At 44.8% G+C, this 17,172-nt stretch overlaps 1 long non-coding RNA gene across 1 annotated transcript; it reads right to left on the bottom strand.

The window, feature by feature from the left end:
* Positions 1 to 629: 629 nt before the first annotated feature.
* On the bottom strand, positions 630 to 9,598 carry LOC309795897. The gene is made up of 4 exons (XR_014292384.1): positions 9,262 to 9,598; positions 5,536 to 8,009; positions 3,288 to 4,024; positions 630 to 2,508 (listed from the first exon to the last, which is right to left on the bottom strand). It is a non-coding gene; the product is annotated as an uncharacterized lncRNA (long non-coding RNA).
* Between the last annotated feature and the right edge of the window lie 7,574 nt (positions 9,599 to 17,172).

The following is a 17,172-nucleotide window of genomic DNA, read 5'->3' as shown; positions in this document are numbered from 1 at the left end:
AGATCCCATGTGCTATGGAGCAACTACTGAGCCTGCGCTCTAGAGCCTGCAACCCACAACTACTGAGCCCGTGTGCCACGACTACTGAAGCCTGTGCTCTGCAATGAGAAGCCACTGCAATGAGAAGCCTGCACACTGTAACTAGAGAAAGCCCACGCACTGACATGCTGCAATGAAGACCCGACGCAGCTAAAGTTAAATTTATATAAAAAAAAAATCGTGAGCCTTCAATTGTGCCAGTTAAGTAAGTAAGGTCAGGCTACAGTTAACAAACCCCTGTTCAATCCTCGACTGACAGAGGAACCTAGTATTTCCTTTTACTGTGTTTTTTTTTTTTTTAAAAAAGAAGGAACTGTAGAGAAATGAAGAAAGATTTCAAGAACAGACTAGATTTCAGATCAGAATACCGAGTTAAACAAGAATAGGGCTCCTCTGAGGGAACAGTGGGAGTCTTTCTTCTGTAACACCCTGGGAGAAGTAGAGACAAGACAACCCTGGGACAAGTAGAGACAAGACAGAGAGAAACAAAGCCCTAATAGATACAGGGACCACCTTTTCAGTTTTAAACCAAAACCAGAGGCTCCCTCCCCTGAAGTACTTCAGTGTAGATGGTAGGGATTTCTACTGCATTTCTTAAGGCTCTTAAACCATTATCTTTAGCATCTTACTTAGGAGAACTTAAAGGAAGGCACTCATCTTTTCTAGTAGAAAGCACCCCTGTTCACCTGACAGGAAGAGATTTATTAGAAACTTAAGCCCATATTTCCTGACTCCTAAGGGGGAGATGTTTTTAGAGCTGATTTCCTTCATCATACAATGTTTGTGACCCATCGTCAAGGTGATGCAGACTAAGATTTGCTAGGCTTAGTACCTGAAGAGTTACTGACATATGGAAATACATTACACACTGCCCATTAAAACGACCCAAGGTGAGAAGAACCGGGTCAGTACCCATGTGGAGGCAGGAAGCCACAGAGGGAATAACACCTGCCACCAGCGTACATTGAGGAAGGCTTCACGCCTTGCACCGGCCCTTGTAACACACTCATTCTGCCAGCTAGCAAACCTCATGGCAAGGGCTGGAGGTTTGTGTAGGGTTTGAGCTCGAGCGGTGCTGTCATCACTCCTGGCCCCTGCGTAGTGCCAACGCCCATACCTCTCCGTCCTGTGTTCCTAAAAACAGTGACTTCTGTGGCCTCCGCAGCACACTGTTTAGCATCCCTGTGCATCCTCGTGGCCGTTAGCCTTTGCCTTTACTTGGGATGAACGGCAGCGTACGTGGACTGTAATGCGGCGGCGCTAGACTCACTTTCCCCAGGTATTAAAAACGGACCTAGATGATCTAGCTTTTCCTCATAAATCAGTTTTGATACAATGTGCAGATGATTTGCTATTGTGTTCAAATTCTTTGATAAATAGGAAGGCAGCCTGTACTTCAGAAACTAGCTCAAAGGGACAAAGTGTCTGAGGAAAAATTACAATTTTGTAAGGCTAATGTGAAATATTTAGGACAGATGATATCTAAAGGACCTTTAATTGACGGTGAAAGACATTTTGGTTTTCCCTGCCCCTAGGACAAAAGGGTATTTAAGGGGATTTCTAGACCCTGCAGGCTACTGCAGGAACTGGATTACAAAGTGTTTTTTTTTGTGGCCCAACCATTACATAACTTGTTTAAACAAGGCCAAGCTGAACCTCTTTGGGAAATAAAACATTCTGAAGCCAGGGAGACACTAAAAAGGACCCAGCCTTGGGGCATCCAAATTATGATTTACCCCTTTTTCTCTTTGTACATGAAAACAAAGGTGCCACAAGGAGTATTAACCCAGCAACACGGCGGTTACTACCCACAATAGGATATACAGCCAGCAGCTAGCTGCAGGCTCCCCCGCCCTCGTCCCGAGGCTGTCTCAGCGACAGCTGTGCTGCATCGTTGAGTCACACTCTCACCATCTTTGTCCCCATGCCATGGAAGCTTTACTAAACTCTCATCACACACATTATTCAAGCCGATTAACTTCTCATCAGATTGTCTTCCTCTCACCACATCTCTCCCCACAGGTGTGACAAGCTTAATCCAGCCACCTTGCTCCCAGAAGGATCAGACATTATCTTTTCTATCCCAGGACCTGATCTTCAATGGATAATCCTGATTCTGTTACTCATGGTGGTGCGTATCTGCGAGGACCTCATGGGAGGTGCCAGGCTGGCTATGCTGTTGTTCCTCCAGTGTCTGTCCTAGAAAATGGTCCCTTGTCTCTTCTGTCCAACAGGCTGAACTAATAGCAGTGAGAGCCTGCCCGTTGGCAAAAGGAAAGCCCGCTAATACTTACACAGACGGCCGCCATGCTTCGGGGGGGGACCACGGTTTGGGTATGCTTTGGCCACAGGATTTCTAACATCCCGAGGACAGCCTATTAAAAATGGTAAACATGTAGCAGACTTGTTGGATGCCATTCTGCTGCCAGGTGCACTTGCCATTAAGGTATCATTCAGAGGCTGACACTGCTGAAGCAAAAGGAAACGCTTTAGCTGATGACGCTGCCAGGACTGAGCTCTGCAAAACAAAAACAAGCAACTAAGCACTGCCTTTCCCTTTCAGCATCCTAGCAACCTTACTGACAGGGTAAAGTTTCAAGGAATAGGACCAGAAAACAGACACCTGGACACACAAGGGAGGAAGACTGAACTCACACAAAGAGCTGTGGATACACCCAGACGGGAGGCCTATCCTTCCGTTTGAAGCTCAATATCCTATTTTGCAATATATTCACGAGTTAACACATTGGAACCCAGGTAAGACTGTATTATGGGGTAAAAAATTGTTGAAAGGCTTTTGTGATAGCTTGGGAATTATTCAAGATGTACCACTTGTCCAAAATATAACCCAGGGAAGCCGTTACAGAGTTCTCAAGGGAATTTGCCACGACCTGCAGGTCCCATTGCGATTTGGCAGACTGATTTTATACAATTTTATACAATGCCCCCCTCTCAGGGTTATCAGTATGTTCTTGTTATGATTTGTATGTTTTCACACTGGGTTGAGGGCTGAAGGGCCACAGCCCAATCTGTAGGAAATTTTACTTTACAAAGAGTGATGCCCATTTGGGGAGTCCCCTCAGAACCACAGAGTGACAGAGGAACTCATTTTACTGGGCAAATTGTTAAGATTTGGCCAATTATGCAGCATTTCCATTGTGCTTATCACCTCCAGTCCTCTGGGTTAGTAGAAAAAACAGATGGAACAATTAAAACCCAACTGGCTAAGATGAGTGCTTATTCCTTACCTGGCCTAAGGCCCTTCCATTGGTTCTCCTCAACCTCAGATCCACCCGTTTTGGAAAACATTTGTTTCCTTTTGAGATTATCAGGGGGAGACCAATGAGACTGGATGAGGGATTATATGAACCTATAGTAATGAAAAGGGATATGTTCCGTTATTGCAAGGGTTTAATTGAATTAACAGGACATTATAAGCTTGTTTCTGGACCTTATGACAGTACTCTTTTTTTCAATGATGATCAGATGCCCTATGACCTACAACCAGGAGACTATGTATACTGGAAAAGGCATCATTTAATGGAGTCTCTCCAACCTAGATGGAAGGTCCCTATCAGGTTCTTTTAAGTAGCTCATGCACAGCAAAATCGAAGGTAACTGACTCTTGGATTCATATTTCCCACCTAAAGAGGCACCCGGTCTGGTCTATGGAGAGGACTGCTGACCTCAAACTCACCTTAAAGCGATGCTCTGATAGGAAAGAAAGAAACACCAATGCCAGGAGGAGAAGACGACAACATCAGAAGAAGACAGCCATCCCAAGATGCTGGACCTGACCGTATGATTATTTATAACATTTTCTTGATTTCTTGGACTTTTTGCACATGAATCAAATGTTTTTCTATCATGGGTACAATCCTATGCAGATTTTAGAAGTCATTCCAATTGTTGGGTTTGTGGTCAGTTACCTACATCCACTACTTCTGGTTAGTGGGTTTCTCCTCTCCAAGGCTGATTGGATGGCCTGTAGAAAATTTTAGAAAAAAGAAGTTAAAGTTCTGTCTGAGCTGCAACTAATGCTCCTATGGGAACCCCTCACTTGGCCAGTCAAGCATTCTTGCTCTGACTCTGGCCATAAATGAGTTTTCCCTTAAAGTTACTCAAGCTCAGTCAGAGCAACAAGCTAAATTTCAGTCAAAAATGATAACTTCCTGACTATGAGGAGGCCCCCCCCCCCAGTTACGGGATAGGTTTATACGGCTAATAGCAGGCTCTGGCCCCTTAAGGCGCCCCCCTATGTTGGGAACAATTAAATCACACATAACACCAGAAAATTAGGTTGGGTGCCTTAATGAAAAATGTCAGTGTACCATCATTTCCCTTAAAGATAGTGATTGATATGGAACAGACTGGGTCAGGCGCCCAGGAGTATACCGGGTTGCACCTAATGGAACTCAGTGGTTTTGTGGCACCAATCTACATCCCTGGCTTCTTCCAGGATGGATGGGAAGATGTACTTTAGGATTCCCTAGGGCTCAAGGCCGCTTGTGTGCTAATTTAGAGATGACTCCAGCAGATGTACCAAGAGATCTGTATTCCCCTGGTATGACCATGTAGCATCTATTTTTACGCTTTTAGTAGGATTGGAAGATGTACCTCCCCATATCAAAGCCTTAACAGAATTCACCCAAAAGCCCCTAAATTATTAATCATTGAGGCCGCCTCTGTGATGAGAAAAGCGGTCTTACAGAATCACATGGCCCTTGATAGCCTTATAGCATCTCAAGGAGGCACCTGTGCTATAATTCAAACTGAACGCTGTTTTCATACCAGATAAATCCTCTAATAGGATATGCGTTTCATGACCACACGAAAAACCAGATTTCTGCTGTAAGTGATTCACTTCCTAGTGTCGGTGATTATTTTGGGGAGCTGGTTTGGTTCCGGAACCTCATGGCTTAAATCCCTACGTATGACTTTATTAATGTTACTACCTGTATGATATCCTGTCTATTTTATATAAGATTGTTGTCTCTTGTCTTACCCATTGTGTAACCAGGCCTTTGACAAAATTAATGAGGGCTAAAATCTTGAGGCAGTCAGTCATATATATGACTCTATATTGAATAACTGGAATAGTGCAACTCTAGACATTAGAAGAAACAAGGAAAAACACTTCCTGGATCATAACAGATTAGTTAAGACAGGTGATCCAGAGAATTTTAGGTTATCAACAGGGCCTAATCCAAAAATAATACATTGGCCTGTCAAGTCCTCATCTGACCTACGAAATGAGAATTCCCAGCACCATGGGACCAACTGGCCATGAATGGAGGATACCAGGCAACATTCTGTGCTCTGGATGCTGGCCTTGGGTAAGACACACACCTAAAGGATATCTTCACTGAGCCCAGACTCTTGCGTCTTCTCATGCATAGAAAAGCATTGACATCATTAACCTGAGATGCCTTTTTCTGTGGTTAGCAGGAATCTTTGTTCAGCATTTCCTATTTCAAGCAAAAAACTCCTATGTACCTTGGCTCCTCCGTAGCCTCTCAGGGCTGTCTGACAGGCTATAGTCTTCAGTAAGGCCCCCCCCAAAAAAAACTGAAGGTTGTGCGTTTTTCTTCAGTCAGCAGTACCCTGGTGTGGTTGACAGGAGTGCTTCACAGTGGCCTGGCCTGTACGGTAATGAATGACTCGTTATGTTTTTTATGGCTTATAACGTCAGTCATATTCATAACACAGTATTGGAAACATTGTTACGTAAAAAGACATTTATCTGCAATAGGCTGATCCACCGTCTGTCCAACTACGAGAGAGGCAAAGATCTAAAACAGTAAGAGCACCAACACATTCTTAATTTTGTATCAGATACCACTCACCTTATGCCTGTGTACGGATAGACTAGTACCTACATGTATTTCATGCATTCATGACATACCTGACTCTTGTTTCAATATTTCTAGGCTGTGTGGTTTGTCTGAGTTTTTTCAAATTGTTGCAAATCTCCAAAAAAATTTCGAATATATTTATTGAATAAAATCCACCTCTAAGTGGACCCGTGCAATTCAAGGTTCACCTGTATAATGGGCCGGAAGAGAGGAGAGCGTTTCTACAAACTGGCAGGTGATTACACGGGCTCTGTCCTACCTGTCCGACAGGTGAGAAAAGACATGGCTACCTGGCGAGCTCTCCCAGCCCACTGTTAGTGAACCAAACTGGGGTGCAACACCGGGTTGTGGTGAAGGAAAGTGCAGCGCTTGTAAGGCATCCAACCAGGAGGACGGGCAGCTTGTGCTCAAAAGACCTGAACCCCCTGTGCCACCACCCCATCTTTTAGGGGAGGGTTTGTAAAGACAGTGTGCAGGAGAGGGTTGCAGGGTGTGTTTCCCTCAGGGTTCAGGATAGAAAGAAGATTCTCTGGTGAAGTTGTCACATATGAATTTGTATCAATTCCCTTCAGTTTCACTGTGCCTGAGCAACTTAATTAGGAGTCTGGGATTAACATACACATACTACGTATATAAAATAAACAAGAACCTACTGTATAGCCCAGGGAACTATACTCAATATCTTGTAAGAGCCTATAAGGGAAAAGAATCTGAAGAAGAACAGATATATATGTATACATAACTGAATCACTATGCTATACACCTGAAACAACACTGTAAATAAACTATACTTCAATAAAAATTAAATATCATTGATGCTTAATTTAAAAAGTACCTTGTAAGAGTCCTTGCATCTAGGTTGGAGACAGTCCTCCTTTCAGTGATGCCTTTTCCAGTATGTATGATCTTTATCCAAAGAGGGACTGCTGTGATAAGCTTCAGAAACAAACTTGAGTGTCCTTTAATTCAATTAAACTTGATAATTATGTAACATAATTGGGATAGTTAAGGAGTTTGGGATTAACATGTACACACTACTATATATAAAATAGATAACCAACGAGGACCTACTGCATAGCACAGGGAACTCTGCTCAATATTATGTAACAACCTAAAGGGGAAAAGAATTTAAACAAGAATAGATACATGTATATGAATCACTTTGCTGTACACCTGAGACTAACAACCTTGTTAATCAACTATATACTCCAATATAAAATTTTTAAAAAATTATGTAACATAATGAGCTACCTGGGAGGTGAGTCTTAGTAAATAGACCTCAATTAACAAAACTAGAATTATGACATTTTATCAGGGCCACCAGATTTTTCAGAATTCCATATAATTTCTAGAATATATTAATAACATTTACCCATACAGTATAACCTAAGGAGGCTTAACACTCATTTGAGAATGCTTCCCATGTAATTAAACATACCGAGCAATCTTAGTTTAATCTCTCTCAGATGCTTTGGGGTTCCGGGTTCCTTTTTTTTTTTAACCTGTCACACCTTCTTTTCCATATTAGCTTGTCCCTTATTTTCTTTCCCATTTAGAAATAACCAGCTTTAGGACCAAATTACTTTTCCTCTTAACAAAATGCATTTTCAGTCCTCTTACCTTCTTTTAATGAAAACAAACATCCTACTTTTCTTATATACTGAAATGTTTCCCTTATTTTAGTAGCTTTACATACATATATTACAACTTTTAACCCTTAAAAACTGTAATCTTTGGCAAAAACAAAGAAGCAACTGTGATCATACCACCGTTTCCTGATTGGAAAATTTATGAATATATTCTACAACCTCCAGAAACATACACCTTCTCATAGCATAATTTCTTTCCTCAATGTGGTATAAGACATGTGTCTAAAAAACCCAAACCCAAACATGTTTAGGTTTTCTCATAAGACAAAAGTGGGTAAACTTAGACTCATTTAGCAATTAATTTAGCAAAACTCTAAAGTTTCAAGTTGCCAAAATCAGGAGAGACTATTTTTAAGTAGATTTTCTAAAACATAGTTCTTCCCAAAGTTCAACTCCCAGAACTCTTATTTACATTTAAAACTTACTTAAAGTTCCACTGTATCAAGTTATTTTCCTTGTGACGATTCTGTAACAGGATTAATAAGATCTTATTAACTTTCCTAAATACAGTAAAAATTATAGTTCATGCCTCTGAAGGCATCTCTGTCTTCAGGCATCAACAAGCTTAAACTTTAACACCAGATATTAATTTAGTACTGAATATTTCCCAGATCATGTGAACCTGAAATTCATTTGGGTTACTTTTATATTTCTGAGAATTTAGATAAGCATTTAATTTCCTTTAAGCCAATTACATAGAGCTCATTTACAAATTAATTTTGCTGGCATCTGGAGGTAAAGACATATCTCTGTAACATACACAGACACCCATATAGACACAGATCTCAGTTTTCCTGCTTGAGTTAAAACTCTCCTTCCCTTTTTTCTCTTCAGTCTCAGGAATTGGAGATTGTCAGAACATTTGTATCTCAAAGGCACAGGGAGAGTAAAGCAAGTTCCTCTTAGAAAGCCAGCTTCCTCTCACTGCATATGCAAAAACCAGTCTTTTAGAACATCAAGAGAGCCCCATTTTGGCCATTTTCAAGGTGAGATTTCCTTCAGTACCCAAATAGCCGATTCAGTTTAAATAACAGACAATAGTACGTATCATTCCTCACATTCACACAGCTTGCTTCTGCACAAACTTGTAGGTGGCTCAGAATCAGGCTCAAGAGCAAATTAAGCTGTCAGTTTCTACGAGTGTCTACACCACGTTCAGGTTACCAGGGCCCTCTAACGAGGGTCAATACCAGGACGGTCTCTGAGAACAATTAATCCTTTCAATTTCTCACCTACCAGTGGGGTCTCCCCCCAAACCAGGACCCCCTAACAAGGTTCAAAACCAGGAAGAGAAAACAGGGTTTGGACTCATGTACCAAGACACAAACACATACATACCCAAGATAAGAGCCAAACCCATTCCAAAAGGCTCACTTTGATTCAATAGCATAAAGGCTAACAAATTTCATACCACTTACCTTCCCCAGTTTTAGATGAAATATGGTGGTGTGATTTAGAGAGCTACTGGGGCCATTTCTCCCTGGACCCCAAGAAATACTGGGGCTAAGCAGTGTTACAATAAAATAACATTTTCTTCCTTTATGTGGGAGCCTAGCTGAAAACGTCCCAGTTTTGTAAAATACACCCTAGGGGACTCCAAGATGGAATAGAGCTCTGATTTCACATTCTTTCACACAGCCAGTGTCACCAGAACCAGACTAGTGTCCAGGGCTTCTCAGGGTCACAGTTCCCTAGCACAAGAATGGAACGTTTCCTACCTGCTGTTCCATCCAGGGTACAGATGAGCGGTGGTCTAATGGGGGGTGACCGTAGGCAGTGCTGGATGACCGAGAGACTCCGCGACCCAGAAGGGAAAACCCAGTTCAAGTGGTGTTCTGCTCAAAACCAGATGACTGAGTCGTACGCCTCCCCTCTCCCCAAGGAAAACCCCAACCAAGGCACCCAGGTTCCACCACTTACCAGATGTCTCAGACCAGGACCACAGCCTTGCTTCCTTCATCAGGGAATCGAAAGCGCCGCGGCCCAGCTTTGTCCAGTCAGCGGCAGGCACTGGGGGCTGTCCCTGAGACAAAAGCGCCCGGGCAGCTGCTGGACAGAAGGAAACACAATAAATTCCAAAGTAACAGTGGTCATGTTCTTTCTAGAACAGGACAATACATTTCAAAACAAATACCAAAATGATAGACTTTTTTTTTTTAATACCACATTTTTGGAAAGAAAATAACATTACTAAATAACACTTGGGTTTAAAAGTAAATCAGAAGGGGGTTAAAAAATATTTAGAACTGAATGAAAATGAAAACAAAAATGTCAATTTGTGGGACAAAGTTAAAGCAATACTTAAAGGAAAACAAAATATTCAATATAAAAATTTACAAAGAGGAAAACTAAATACACTCAAAGTAACAAGAAGGAAGGACATAAGGACAAATAAATAGATTATTGGGGAAAAAAAGAATAACCAAAAAACCCTACTGCTTGGAAAGATGAATGATATAAACAAATCTTGAGAAGGAGATACAAATAAAATATAGAACCAACCAAAACAACTAGACATTAAGAGGTTTGCCAAAATAAAGTGTATTTTAAAAAATTATGCATTAATAATTATGAAGTGTAGATGAAAGACATTTTTTGAAAATATAAATGGTAAAATTGCAAGAAGAGCAAAGAGGAAACTTAAATCAATACACATTATAGAAACTGAAGGACAATCAACGCTCTCATGTCACATGATACGGAATAACCTGGACTGTGACGGGTGAAGGATGAAGAACGCGATTCCCAGAGCAGCCCCTGAAAGCTGAGCGTGCAGTTAAAAAGGAGAAGTTAAAATGGAGTATGAGAACAAGAGGCCGACTCAGAAGAGGCATGGGCTTGATGAACAAGAACAGATCAGGCCTGCGTCCATCCAGATGAGTAGTTACATTAGGTGCATCAGACTACACAGAACCGTGGCTGTTGGGCTGGAGAACGCGCTCTCACGAGACCCTCCCCTGAGTGACCTGCAGAGGCGCAGAGAGCCTGGAGGTGATGGCTGGGGAGACACCGACTCCGAGGTGCTCAGCGGGCAACCGGGCTTCAAGAGGCACAGAATCATCAGAAAGAAGAGGGACACCCCACACCGCAAACAGATCATCGGGAACGGGGAGCCCTCACGATGAGCCTGCACCGGGCGACACAGCCCGCAAGCACGAGTAGCCACACGGTCGGAAGAGACGGGAGGGGCGGTGCCGGGACCCCAGCGCCTGCTCGGGCCCCGGCAGGGCAGGGGGCCAAGCCACGCAGAGCTGAGCCCCCTGGTGTCAGCCAGGAGAAGGAGATCCGCGGAGGCCTGGACCCAGCGCTTCCACTCCTGCGATGACCCCAAAGCTCCGGCCCACAGCAGGTGGGGCACACGGGTGTCCCCTGCAGCACGGCTGTGACCCTGCGGAGCCGGAGCCCAAGCCCGTCTGGGTGCGCAGCGCTGAAGGCCTGGATTGGAGCGACACGGGTCCCAGGCTGGACGTGGAAACGACAGAGAGAACGTCTGTCTCCACACAAAAAAGTACTGAGCTGGAAAAAAACCAACATCCGTACCCAATGCCATTTGTACAAAATGACAACAATACGTGTTTTTAAAGGAACATGTTCACATAAAACTTGGAGCCAACAAATACAGTTGGCGCCCTGACCGTGTCCCCTGGCCAGCTTGTCCCTCTGTCTGCATAGTGGCTGCACCCAGGGCAGGCAGGGAAATGCTGGCACTGATGCCCAGATGCAGCCCACCCACTACTGCCGAGCTGGCCCTCAGGGCTGTCCGTGCTTCCCGGGCCAGGATCCATCTGGCTGCCCGCAGCGGACTGAGAGCTGGCCGCCTCCCCCACCCTTTCCTGCTCCACCTGCCTCCCTCCAGCACCCGAGTGTGCTACCCACCCTCGTCTCAGTGGAAGGGATCCGACGCGGGACAGCAGCGCAGGGCAAACCCCACAGAGGACCGGGGGATGGAGTGGGGACAGGGAAGAAAGTCACAGATCCTTAAGGCGAAAGGGCCCTGCCGCTGACCAGTGGTGCTCACGTCCAGGACCTAAGGAGAGTGATGGGCCCGGTGTCCTCACCTGAGGCCTGACAACAAAGGCTCTGCCTGCCCTGATCTCAGGAAGTGGCCGAGGAGGACAGTGGTTCCTACTTGAACTTTTTAAGGGTAAACAATTCTTTTATAGACCAAGTATACTAAAGCTTTCTCCTCATAGCCCAAGAGCCTGTATGATTTGTACACTGAACTAGAAACTAACTGGGTTCAAATTCGTGTCCATAAGTTTCATAGTTTTGTTAACTGGCCTGTAACTTTTCCACTGACAAAACGGTAAGTGATTTTTATTTTCATCTTCTGCTTAAGAGGCCCAGTCGGGCGACTGTTCGGCCTGAATGTTAAAAGCTACGAGTTTATTATCTGCAGGATTGTAAATGACACCCAAGATACTGAAAGTAATTGTCAACTGATGTATTAAAACAGTTTCATTTCCCAAATGGTGCGTTCTAAGCATGATTTCATTTATTAGAACACCTTGCTACACTAGAACTAAGAAAGACAAGGAAAAAAATTATCACTACATAGTTACATGCACAGAATCAGTTATCTCAAAATTCTCTTTTAAATTTTGAAATCTGAATTTTCTATTTTGAGTCTCTTAAGAAACTTATTGAGGGGCTTCCCTCGTGGCACAGTGGTTGTGAATCCGCCTGCCACTGCAGGGGACACGGGTTCAATCCCTGGTCCGGGAAGATCCCACATGCTGTGGAGCAACTAAGCCCGTGCGCCACACCTACTGAGCCTGTGCTCTAGAGCCCGTGAGACACAACTCCTGAGCCCGTGTGCCTAGAGCCCGTGCTCCACAATGAGAGAAGCCACCGCAAGGAGAAGCCCGCGCACCGCAATGAAGAGTAGCCCCCACTGGCCACAGCTGGAGAAAGCCCACGCGCAGCAATGAAGACCCAACGCAGCCAAAAATAAATAAATAAATGTATTAAAAAAAAAAAACTTACTGAGACCTCTATGCAAACAAAATTGAAAATGTAGATGAAATGGATAATTTCCTAGGAAAAAATTTTACTGAATTCAACCCCAGTTGTGACAAGCGTAAAGGGGCTGATTTACACAGAAGAAATACAGAAATTCATCAGGGAACTACCCCACAAAAAAAGGACCAAGCCCAGGCGGTTTCAAAGTAGAGAGTTCCACCAAACTTTTACAGTTCCGATAGCTCCAATACGAAATTATTTCAGAGAATAGACTTCAATTTTTTTTTTTTATCAAGCAAGCATAACATACCTAAAACTGATTCAGAGAGCCCTCACACACAAAAGAAAATTTTAGACCAATATCATTCATGAACTTGTAAAATTCAAATAAAATACTATGTAAAGTTTCAAATAAAATATTAGCAAGTAAAGCAGACTCTCATACCACATTAAGAAAGCAAAAGTCAGACTTCCCTGGTGGTGCAGTGGTTAAGAATCCGCCTGCCAATGCAGGGGACACAGGTTCAAGCCCTGGTCCAGGAAGATCCCACATGCCGCGGAGCAACTAAGCCGGTGCGCCACAACTGCTGAGCCTGCGCTCTAGAGCCCGTGAGCCACAACTACTGAAGCCCGCGCGCCTAGAGCCCGTGCTCTGCAATGAGAAGCCACCGCAATGTTCTCAACTACTGAAGCCCGCACACCGCAATGAAGAGTAGCCCCCGCTCGCCACAACTAGAGAAAGCCCATGTGCAGCAATGAAGACCCAGCACAGCCAAAAATAAACTTAAAAAAAGTCAACAACCAACTGAGATTTGTACAGGAACACAGGGTGGTTTGATATGGGAAATCTATCAATACTATCTTAATAGGTCTGAGATGAAAAGCTGCACGATTACCTCCAAGATGCTAGAAAAAAATTTAACAAAATTCAACACCCATTCTTAACAGAAGCACTTCAGATAATCTGAATAGATACTTCTTATCACGAAAATACCCTAAAGGCACAGGTTCCCAGAAGGGGATACGGAGGTGTCTGCAAGGACTTTACTATCTCTGCTGTTTAACATCCTGTTGGGTATTCACCAATATAACTAGACAAGAAAAAACAGATGGGCCTAACAACTGGAAAAGCAGTAAAAGCATCTCTATACACAGGATGGTATTATGCTTGGAAAATCTAGATAACCAGTGACAAAACTAACTCAAAAAAAAAAAATTCAAGTTAGCAGGATATAAATTGACATGCAAAAAGCAGTAACCTTCACATACAAAAATTATAAGCAAATACAATGGGAGAGAAAAGCCCTTTCACAATAGCAAGAAAAGCAATAAGCAGCTTAGGAGTACACCAGCCAAGAAGTGTGCAAAACCTGCATTAGGAGAAACTTGAAACATCCTGGACACACAAAAGCGGGCATGTCAGACTGAAGCCGGCCGCGAACCCTCTGGCCTGGCTATCGCTGAGCTCAGGGTCCCACGCCTGCCTGCCCTTGGGTCTGGGTCAGCTTTGTGACAACAGAATGTGGCAGGAAGGATGCTTGAGAGTTTCAGGCAGGATGGGACGGGCAGCCTCGCCTCCTGCCTCTGCACCATGAGCCTGAGAAGCCACAAGTCCTCTGAACTTGCGCAGCTGCCGCGGGAAAGGCCTGAGGCCACGTGGAGGAGAGGCCCTCACGGGAGCCCTCCCGCAGGTGGCGAAGCTGCCCCGGGCCCTGCAGGGCGGCTGGGTGACCGCATAGAACAGAGCAGGGCCCAGCCAACCACCTGTGACTCCTGACTGAGAAGCGGCAGGTGTTTCAACCCACCGAGTTGTGGGCGGTTGGCTGCGCAGTGCTGGTGACGGGAAGAGCAGACGTGAACAAGTGGGAAGGCGTTCCCTGTCCTGGGACTGGTGCCTCTGCGCCAGCAAGATGTCAGACGCCTCCAAGTTACTGCGAAATTAATGGGAACTCAACAAAAGACCAATAACCCCCCCCCTTTTTTTTTGCAGTTCAACAAAACTGTATGATATTACAGTTCATTTGGAAAAATACACGAAAGTAGCTAGAAAACACTGAAACAACCCACAGCGTCTCTATGATGGAAAAACTGCTGGACTGACCAATGATGACCAACGGGAGAGGACACCAAGACCAGAGACGGAGCCACGCGCCCAGGAAAATCCAGCTCAAGAGGAGCGGCATCTCAAATCAGTATAGAAGACAGACTTTCTCACATGGTGTTGGGGCAGCTGGACAGCCATCTGGAAAAAGACAAAGTTAGATCCATTCTTCACGCTACCTGCAAGAATAAAATCTAAATGGACCAGAGATTGAAATGGGGAAAAATTAGGTTACACAATTCCTCCATACCCTGGGTGGAGAGGAAGGTTTTCTAGCTATGATTCAAGATCCAGATGTAATGAGAGACTCATCGATTTGACTTTAAAAAACTTGTGTGGCAAAAGAAAAAAATTTTTCCCTCTTGACAAAGATGCCTAGGATTTAATCTCTTAACAACTTTCAGGTATAACATGCAACAGTGTTGATTGTATTTATCATGTGGACATCACATCCCTAGTATTTATTCGTCTTGTACCTTTCGACCCCCTTCATCCAATTCCCCCTCCCACTGCCCACCTCCGCTGACCACAAGTCTGATCTCATTTTCTATGAGTTTGTTTTTGAAGTATAACTGACTTCCAACACTATGTTTGTTCCTATTATACAACAGTGATTATTTCTATACATTACAAACGGATCACCAGGATAAGTCCCGTTACCGTCTGTCACCACACAAGGATGCTACATAATTATTGACTGTTTTCCCCACACTGTACACTTCATAAATGGATGAATTGGATGGTATGTGAATTATAGTTCAAGAGAGCTGTTAACATGAATGAAATCTGTCACGAGGAGAGAGGAGAACAGGACGGAGGGAACAGCGAAGGCAGTGACATTTCTCTAAACACAGTGTTTTAAACAGTTTTGACTTCTGGATAATATTCTACATGTGCAAAAAATACAATCAGATTAACAAGAATTGGAGAAAACCCTAACACTGAACGCAAAAAGAAACAAGTGCACAGGACTGTCTCTCTAATACCATGATCACCTGAAGGCAAGGTGGGGAAGGAGGAGGTTAAGTAACTGAACACAGAGCACTGTGACTATATACCCTCGGAATAAAGAAAAAAATCCTGCAGACTCCTCGGTTGTTGGGTTCTGTCCACGGGTGGCAGTTCTGCACCTGTGTGCACATACGGACGTGTGACCCATGTGTGACCTCACTGATACTGTAGCCAGAGTCCCTGCAGAGCAGGACAGGCTAGCGATGAGCACGTGACACACTTACATCCCGATTTCCAGACACCATTCCTCACGAAAGAACCAGGTCCTCGGAGAAATGGGTGAATCCAGCACAGGGACAACACAGCGCAAGGGCATCCTGTCGCAGAGAAAACAGGGAGGTAATCAAAAACAATGACGGGTGTAAAAAAGGACACTCGGGGCAGCTTGAAACCCCCCCACCCAGCGAAGCAGGGACAACGTATAAGGACAACAGGGAGTTACACGTAACCTACAACCTACTGGGCACAGAATGAAGCTGTGGAATAAGGAACCCATGAACCCTTATTGATAATACATTAAAAATGGGAAGATTCTATTTACAACAGAACGTGGCTAAACAACGTGGGAGGAACGGTGGACTCGGGAAGTGGACAGTCCGCGAGCATCGCAGGAGGAGGGGGGTCGGGAGCGGACGGTAAACCTGGGGCAGGAGGCGGCTCCGTGCAGACACGGGACCTTCCGTGTCACCGCCTCCCCACACATTCCTCATTAAGACAAGAGGGACGATGACCGCTGTCCAGTGAGAACCAGACAACACCGTGATGCGGCCACCGAGTTTCACACACAAACGCCTCAGGGTCTGAGGCCCAAGAAGGACAGCAACGCTTACCTGGTTCTCCAGCCAAAATGTGTCCCTGAGTCCAATCCTGACGGAGCTCCCGACCCGCCCACCCTCAGGGGGCTTCTACCGCACAGCTGGCTGCTATTCCTCCAAAATCCCCAGGTTGTCGAAGACTAAGAGAGGCTGAGGGACGCGACATCCGAAGGCCGCAGGGATCCCAGGCTGCGTCCAGGCCAGGAGAACGAGGACAGGGAGGATGGACGGGGCGGCCATCCAGCTAAGAACGTGGCTGCACGTCAGACCAAAGTGCAGACTCTGTGCCGTTTCTCTGGCTGACACCAACTGAGGTTACTTAGGAGGACGTCCTCCCTCTCAGGCTCACACATGCAGTATCGAGGGGTGACGGGACGCAGGGAAGCCGGGAGACAGCGAAACACGGGGCAACATGGTAAGAATCGGTAAACCTGGGTTAAGGGGTGTGTGGGGTTTTGTTTGTTTGTATTTACTATTTTCCCAACCTTTTTCTAAGTTTGAAATTAGTTCAAAATAAAAGGTTGAAGATAAACATAAAACGGAACAAAGCGCACTTTGGGGGGCCTTGCTTCTGAGAAGGGTGCCGAGTCCTGTGCCGCCGCCATCTCCCCTCTGTCAACAAAGATGATTTTGAAAAAGGTCAGCGGCTTCGGACTGGAAACGGCCTCTCTTGAGGGCTCACCGTCACAGGCTGCTCATCTGAACCCACATGAAGGACACGAGCACGGTGGGATGAAAAC

This window comes from Mesoplodon mirus (assembly GCF_964341445.2).
Source record: "Mesoplodon mirus genome assembly, chromosome: 20".
Lineage (NCBI taxonomy): Eukaryota > Metazoa > Chordata > Mammalia > Artiodactyla > Ziphiidae > Mesoplodon > Mesoplodon mirus.
The sequence above is the reverse complement of the archived record's forward strand: the minus strand, read 5'-3'. Positions and strand labels throughout refer to the sequence as shown.